Below are 9,064 nucleotides of genomic sequence, written 5' to 3' on the forward strand. Positions count from 1 at the left end.
CTTCAAGATCAAGGATAAGGGATCAACAGACCTACCAACCTACCTGTTTAGGGATTGTTATAACAACAAATTTGTTATGATGACTCCTGAAGAGGTAGAACAAACAAAATACCAAGGGTATTCCATAAGAGATTGGATATTGGGACAAGGACCAGAAACAATTCCAAGAGATGAACACCGTGAGAGATCATTTGAGAGTAATGTTAAGAAACCAGAAACCACCTCATCAAGCAGAAAACCGAGTGACGCTAAGGCCAGTCCAGGGCTACATGAGTCACTATTTCCAACAGACTGGTGTCAAGGACTTGAAACAGGACCCCAACTTCCAGAAGACCGGGAGCTGAACCAAATAGACGCGTCAGACCAGCTGATTTCCAGAAATGGGTCAGAAAATACAGTGGATCAGGGGATCCATACGACCACTTAGCAAGCTTTAAACAAGTGCTAAGATCAGAATGCATATTTGATTTCCATACTCAATTCGAGGGGTTTGGAATGACATTAGAAGGGAAAGCATTAACATGATTCCAAAACAATCCACCAAGGTCAATCATGGACTTAAACACATTAGCTCAAGGATTTGTAGTTGCTTGTTCCAAAACGGGGATCAAACACAATACGGTAGCTCAAATCTACAGCTTTTAACAAAAACATGGTGAGTCTGTTAGGAATTGTGCAACTCAAATGAAACATACATTGCTAGATGCCCAGAGCTAGAGATACCTGCAGAAGAACGACTAGTATCATTGTTTCTAGAGGGACTGCTAAACAAAGAACTTCATGCTATACTATATAGCAAGAAGCATACAACCCTAGAAGCATGTGTGTTAGATGCTATGGACTTAGGAGACAATTGTGATATTTTCAACGAAGAAGATGTCCCTAAGGATAATCAAAGTGAGAAAATAGCATCCACCAAACCAGCACAAGTGGGAACGACTGCTGCAACACCACTTCCAGCCATAGAAGACATGCTTAAAAGGATGAATGACATGATGAATAACATGCATAAAGCACCTATGAGGGGACCAGGGTAAGGGATACCTCAACAGCGCCAACCAATTAGATCGCATAAATGGTGCGCAATCAAGGGTAAATGGACCAACCATGAGACCAATGAGTGCTATTTCTCACCAGAGTATGATGGGAATGTTCAGTACGTGCCCATGAGGCCACAAGGAAACCCATGTATAGATAACAACCTAACATGGCACCAGCTCAAAGACCACCGATGGGTATGGAAAGACCTCAACCTGTGTTGGGTCAACAACCTCCATATCGAGGACATAATGTAGTGCCTGTAAAGTACATGCATTCAGAAGGAGTCATAGATGAACAAGCACTAGTGCATGTTACACCCTATGCTTAGCCTAGTCCATCTACAATAATGGTAGAAGGAGATTGGTATAATTCACACCCACCACCAATGGAAGAACCAGTGACTTATGCTCCACCAGAGCTCGCACCAATGTATTATGTAGCTAATCAAGGTGTTAGAACTCCTATGGTAAGACCCATGATCAATCCAAGAACGGCGGTAGATAATTCCTGTGGGATTGAATATCAACACACTTTTGCCATAGTAGACTTTGGGAAGAAACTCAATTACAAAATCATATTGGGAAGACCTTTCATGCGACAGGTACAACTTATCCAAGATTGGTTAAATAACTATTTGTATTTGAAGCAAGTGGGATCTATAACAAGGGTTAATTTAAAAGATCACACTTATAGAGATGTCTTGAAAACACCCATACAAGAGTTTGATTCACCCTTGTCTGAAACTAAGCTTCCTTCTTGGTTAAACAAAGACAATCCTATTTGGATGTGTGGAGCTTCAAAAAACGGGAGCTTAAAAAGAGAAGAATGTACCTTAAAAAGGGATTGCACAGACGAAGCCCATGTATTTGAACCCTTTCTAGAACATTTGTTTGAGCCATTTGAGTGGACTCAAATTTTAGCAACAATGGATGTATGTGTGAATACGTCTATGCCTACCCAATTTTGCAATGAGGATGGCTACAACATAATTACCATCCGAATGATTTCAACCCTTCACATTGAAGATGAAATTGAGGAACCCAAGGATCTGATGAAAGCTCAACAAGCCTTTTCAGACCTCTACTACGATGCGACAGATGAGTTAGATGAACACTCAGCTACCTCAAAAGATTCGGGGTTAGAAAAATAACATGTGAGAACTAAGCTACTCTTGAAAGGAGGGGAGGAAAAGTTTTTTGAATTTCCTAACCAGAAATAGAGAAGACAAAAATGGTATAGACGAAAAGGAGACACCAGAAATATGAAAACAAGACCTATGCCATCAATCTCCAATTCCTAATGCAGATAGATGCACATGATTGTGTCAAGGACAAAATCACTAGCAGATATCCTTCAAACAAAAATCAAGAAATGTCGAGAACATTGAGAAGAAAAAGGAAGGATACTCAAGCAAAGCCAAACAAAAAGGACAAGGAGCCAACCATGACACGAATTGAGCAGAAAAAGAAATATCAAGAGTTGAAAAAAGCTCTAAAGGAGATATATACAACCGAATTGGAAACCACAAAAGAGGATGGTAAAGATGTAATGAGTGCTCCATCCCATTACAAGAAGTATACTCTCCAAGATAGAAAAATCATAGTCAAAAAACCTGTTAGAGAGTTATGAAAACAAGGCGAATCCTGTGAAGGGCCTGAAAACGCAAAAAAGATAGACTTGGCTGAACCGGGGAAAGAACCTAGCCCTGCCTACATTGCAAATAACGTAACAGAAGATGAAGAAGAGATTTTACTAAGCTTACTAAAAGAATATCGAGATATGTTTGCTTGGTCTTACAAGGATCTCAAGGGTGTTGATCTAGAAATTTGTCAACATACCATACCCATGAGAGATGATGCAAAACCAAGTAGACAAAGACCATACACATACAATGAAACATTTTCTAGAAAGACCAAAGAAGAGATTGAGAAACTAAAGGAAGCCGAATTTGTTTATGAAATTGAACACACAGATTGGGTGTATCCAATTGCATAGTACCCAAGAAGAATGGAAAATTACGAGTGTGTGTCAACCTCAAAAAAGTGAATGCAGCTACCATAAGAGACAACTTTCCTCTTCCAATCACTGAGCATGTGTTAGAACAAGTTATAGGAAAAAAAGGTTACAGCTTTTTAGATGGATTTTCGGGATACAATCAACTTTTGGTTGACCCAAAAGATCATCATAAAACTGCTTTTGCAATGGAATGGGGTATTTTTGCCTATCCAGTTATGCCCTTTGGGTTAACTAATGCTCCTGCCACCTTTCAAAGATTCATGAGCCATGCTTTTAAAGAATATCTTAGAAAATTCTTGGAAGTGTATATGGATGATCTATACGTACATTCATCAATCCGGGCTAATCATTTTGAAAACCTCAAAAAGGTATTTGAAAAATGTAGACTTTGTAGGATTTACTTAAATCCTGAAAAGTGTACATTCATGGGTAGACAAGAAAAAATTCTTGGACATATAGTGTCTAGAAATGACATAGCTACTGATATGAATAAAATTCATTTTATTGCTGATTTTCCTAGACCAACAACAGTCAAGGGGATTCAAGCCTTCATGGGACATAGTGGATATTATAGAAGATTCATTTACATATACGCTATAATTGCAAAACCCATGTATAGCTTGATTACACACTTTGAATGGACTGTTGAGTGTGAAATATCCTTCATGAAGCTTAAGCAAGCTCTCACCTCAGCTCCAATATTGAAAGCACCAGATTGGAATAAGATATCCCACATACATGTAGATGCTTCAAATTTTGCCATAGGGTGTATACTAGCTCAACCAGGAGATGTGAAAATTGATTTTCTTATTTCCTATGCTAGCCGACAATTGAACATGGCAGAAAAGATTTATACCACCACTAAAAGGGAAGGATTAGGAATGATCTAAAATTAATAATAAATAGCAAAGGAACTCACATGGAAAAACTGAAGACACAATGGTGATTAGAAAGTCAAGTCGAACAAGCACAAAAAATTTCAATCAAATTGGAAGATGGAAGCGGGAAGCCTAAATTAGGCGGCCATACCTACTTTTGCAAAATCTTGCAGCATGAGCTACAGAAATCCGATTGGGAAATTTTTTGAGTCTAACATAGATTTCACGGCCTAGTAGGACTAACACGGGAATTTGGGAAAAATTGGTTCGGGAAGTCCGAGTATAGATACCCAAGGTAGGATCATTTCCACTTGTTGCCCTTGGAGAGAGAGCATTTCGACTTCTTTGCGCGTACTTTCTGGAGCCTACAGTTGTCCGTTTTCAGCACCATCTCACACGAGACATGAGGGGTAAGTTCTTTACTCATCAATGATCCATTTTGTATGGCCGGTAGCTAGTCTAAACTCCTAGAAAAAACCCTAGAATCCAAGCAGTGTACGAAGACCTACGACAAAAAATCGACCATAGCGACCTGTCAGCTCTACCAAATCGAATGAGATTGGAACTGTAGCATTCCCCAACATATTAGAACACTTCTATAGCAACAGTTGACCATTCGGCAAAGGTCAAGGAGGCCCCAAGTAGAAAAGCTAGGTTTTTGGCAGATGTCAAAATTGGGTTCTGACTCCACAGATAGCTTAACTACGAGGTCTATACACAATGTATATGATTGGTTTTGTGAAATAAATCAAGCAAAGCCCTCAAAAAGAAAAAAACGGCTCGAAGGCTACAAAGCGTCAAATTCGACATACGAGGTCAAACTGACTCCAAATGGGCTAAAATTGGATGAGTTACTTGACAACTATGTTGCAGATAAGTCCATAGCCTTAGAGGTGACTAACCAAGTCAACAATTAGTGTAGTCACAGAGATCGATGATTTCAGAGTCGACAAAACACAAAGTGATGCCGGCAAGACCAAACTTTACCAAATTCAATTTAGGACTTGTTTTAGGCGTATAGAATGCATTTAGGTCAAACTTTTTTTGTTTTGCAAGAAAAATGTGTCTGTTGTAAATAATTACGATTATTTACTTTTGCACTATTTTTGCTTGAAAGTTGCATCATCACATCACCTATCACTTGTACACACCTAATACATGCCAAAATTCAAGTATGAGCCAAAATGATCACATATAACTTGGAAAATTGCCAAAAAACGCAAAGAAGTCTTTGCAAGCTAAATTTTAAGTTATGAGCCACATGTCTTGATCTTAATCACCTCATATCACATATACAGGGTCTATACAATGCATAGAACCAAGTTGTACCTAAAAAATTTTATTTTGGTAGAAAAGTTAATAGTAGAAATTTGCAATTTTGCCATCATACATCCAAAGTACATGATGTCTTAAGCCCACTAACCAAGTTTGAACAAATTTGGAGCTTAGAATCTCAAAATCTCTTTACATCAACTGTTTCAGAGACCTAAAGCCTAAATCTGGCACCATTTTCATCCTATGCATCCAAATGAGCCCATATCTCACTTAGAGTATCTATTTGGTATATACTTCAAGCCTGTAATTCCAAGTTTGCAAAAAGTTGAAAAAATTACTCAGCTGTAAATAATCGCGATTATTTACTTTTGTTGCAATTTTTGTTTTGACTTTATAGTTCTTTCCTTACATGTTTTTTTATGCACCTGTGCATGTTCAAAAATTGATTTGAAGCAAATTGGACCAAATTTGTCAGCATTTCAGACTAAAGGACCTTTCAGAGAAAAATCTGTCAAATCTGCTAACTTTGACACTCTATTCACTAAACAGGAGCCATGCAAGAAGCAGAGAATGCCAAGAAGAAGCTCAACCAAAAAGAAAAGTTGCAAGAGCTACCATCATACCAACTGGACCCCAATTCAGTCAAAACCGCCAAAGCAACCTATCTGTCAAGAGATCAGAGATCAGCTAGAAGAGCATAACACCACAGTGTTCAACGGCCAATTCAAGAGCGAAGAAGTACATCAGATAGAGCTGCAACTTCTACCCAAAGAAGTATATGATGTCGACGCAAAACCCGAGACCAAAGAAGCCAACCGAAGGCTAGGACTCAGAGATTTTTATGAACAAGAGCCTTGTGGAGTGGACTTTCAAAAAGCTTATGAGATTTTGTCCACAATCAAAGAAGATGGAACTGCTCAGATCTCTGACACACAAGGGAATAAGGTTGAAGTTGTGATTACTAAGGAGATAGTGGCAGAAGCACTCAGACTGCCAACCGAAGGAATGACAATGAGGGCAAGAGATAGAAAGACGGCTGGAACTTTACCAAGGAAACCGCCGTTGCCACATTTGCCAACCTTATTCACAAAGAGGTGGAAAAACCCGCAAGGTTGTACCACCAGCACTTTCACTTTCTTGCTAAGAGGCCGCCGAGGTATACAACATCAAATCATGTTGTTGCCACAACCTTTACACAAGTCCTCAAATCAACCACAAGGCAACCAATTGACCACGCACAATATGGTTTGTCCACATTGAAAGGAACAAAGAAAGAAGGAAAAATCACATACCTGGGAGCACCAAAGGTTTTGACCAGGATTTCTTACCACGCTATCGGCATGGCCGACAAGTTGCCGCCTGTCCCAGATCATAACACTTGGATAGTGTCAGCACAACCTTCTCCTCGAGCTACAAGATCTACCAAGAGATCCTACAAGTCTGATGAAGAGTCTGTTGAGAGATCTCCATAATGGCACAATAGTGAAAGCTCGAATAATGAGGAAAGGAGAGCTAGAGTTGAAGGAATGAAGAGAAAAACTGTGGCAACACACCAGGAGGAACCCGTAGAAGAGAAGCAATCTTATGAACACACCACCAAGCACAAGGAAAAGACCCGATAAAGTGGGTACTCACTGAGCTTAAAGGTGCAAGAACAAAGCATCATACCATGAAACAAGCTGAAGATCCCACCGAATTACTGGAAGAGATGTATCAAGAAGCAGAAGCTTTGAAGCTGAAGGAAGCCCAAGAAGCGGCAAGGAAAGCGAAAGAGGTAGCATAACAACAAAAGCAAGCAGAGGAAACAACTGAACAAGGAGCAGCACAACACGATCAGGGTGATGTGTCTCCTCGCCCTTCTTCACCCGTTTCAGAGCATGATCACCCCATGCCGAGCCCACCACCCTCACCAGAAAATGAAGCCAAAGAACTTAAACCTAGCAAGGAGACAGAGCCTTAACAAAGTGAGGCAGCTAAAACTACAAAATAGGTAGTTGAGTCTACCAAAGAGTAGCAAAAAGAACATGACGATGAACCAGAAAGGGCGGCCAGTCCTGCACCATCAAAGGAAAACAAGAAGTTTGAGCAACCCAGAGAACAAGAGACCGAGGAAACACCCTCTACCTCAACACAAAAAGATAAGACCGAGGCATCCATGAAGCCTCAGGATGACAAACCAGAAGATCAGCCACAACCACAAGGGCAACAACAAACAACTGCCATGACACCGCCCAATGACACACAAGAAGCTGCAGAAACATTAAGTCAGCTGGCACAAAACAAAGACTGGCAATCAAACGACAAAGTCATCCTCCAAGTGAATGAATATGCTAAGCCAATGCAGGACATGATTGAACGACTTCGCTCAACATGACTAAGTCGTAGCACAAGGGCGAAGGAATTAGAGATGGTGATTGACGCACTCCAAGGGGAGTTAGACGACTGACTTAATGTCATCATCAATCTACAAAGGCAAGTGCAAGAGTTGAAAGCAGAAGCTGAACAACATTAGCTTGCCAGGGATAAGTAGCAGAAACAGATGGAGGAGCTTGGAGATTTGATTAAAAAACTGCTAGATGCATGCAAGGCAAAAGATGAACAGCTGACAGAAGTCACAAACAAACTTCTAACCTCAACCTTGTCAGTTCAGAAGATTCAGGTTCAGCTGGATGTAGCCAATGCCTCCCTACCACTACTCGGAACAAAGAATAAATGATTAGAAAATTTTTCTATGACAAATCAAAGAAAATCCTACAGTGGCCTCGATCAAAGGTGCATACGAGGTCTACAAGGCATTAGAGAAGAAAAACAAAGACCTCGAGCTCGAACTTAAGTTGGAGCAGTCTCAGCGCAGAGACCTGGCTTTGATGCGGGTCCAAAGAGAAGAAGAGCTACTGAAAGAAATAGCAGAACTTAAAAGATCCAACCAGCTATTGAGAGAGGGACGATCAAAAACCCAAGAGGAGGCTGGCACTTCAGAGCAGCCCCATGTGGAGATCCCCTCTATTTCATTCGCTGAGATAGTAGAGACGCATCCAACCGAAGAGCTGAGTGGCTAGAAGAGTTTTAAATACACATAATTAAATCAGACACAGTGCTAATGGTCCAGATCTCAAAGGCTGAATAAGATGCATTGAAGGAGAAGATTACCCAAGAGGTAGATGAGCAGTGGAAAGCAGCAATGGATTGGGAGCTGAGGGTTCTTCACTCCGTCAATGTTACACAAATCACTCCCGATCAAATCAATGTGCAATGGCACCAACAATCCCTGCCCTATCCTCTGATTAAAGTGGAGCTGCTAAAAGTGAAAGAAAGGCTTTACAACTAACTGACATGCAAGTCGAGGGCGCAGATCAAGACCACCCAAAGTGGAGGCTGAGTTGGTTGAATAAGAATCCAAGGTACATGATTCTGTTCACAAGAGCACCTGCGGCCCTGAAAAAGGATCCAAATTTTTGTCCTATACCACGAGTAAGAACTTGGCAAGCACACGAGGCACTACTTAACAAGAGGCCAACTTGGTTGAATTACCCAAGATTACCTGCTCAACACAAGGGACCACCGACAAAGGAGTACATGGTGAAAACCCTAACGGGCACCATGTCCTTCTTCAGAAGTTTACCAGATTTATCATGTGCAATGTTATACAAAATCTGCCGAATGTTGCTCACTTGCATCAAAGTCTTCCATGATCGAGAGCAAGCAGACACCCCGTGGATGCCATTCCTCGAGGGCAACAAAGGGTTGTGCTATGATCTCAGTGGGCAACCTTCCGAAGAAGTCCTCTATGGCTTCTACGCCTGATGTATGTTTTTACCATCTCACAATATGCTGGCGTTCGAGGAAGCGTTCTA

Source organism: Adiantum capillus-veneris, chromosome 20, assembly GCF_014529385.1.
Source record: "Adiantum capillus-veneris isolate H3 chromosome 20, ASM1452938v2, whole genome shotgun sequence".
Taxonomy (NCBI): Eukaryota; Viridiplantae; Streptophyta; class Polypodiopsida; order Polypodiales; family Pteridaceae; genus Adiantum; species Adiantum capillus-veneris.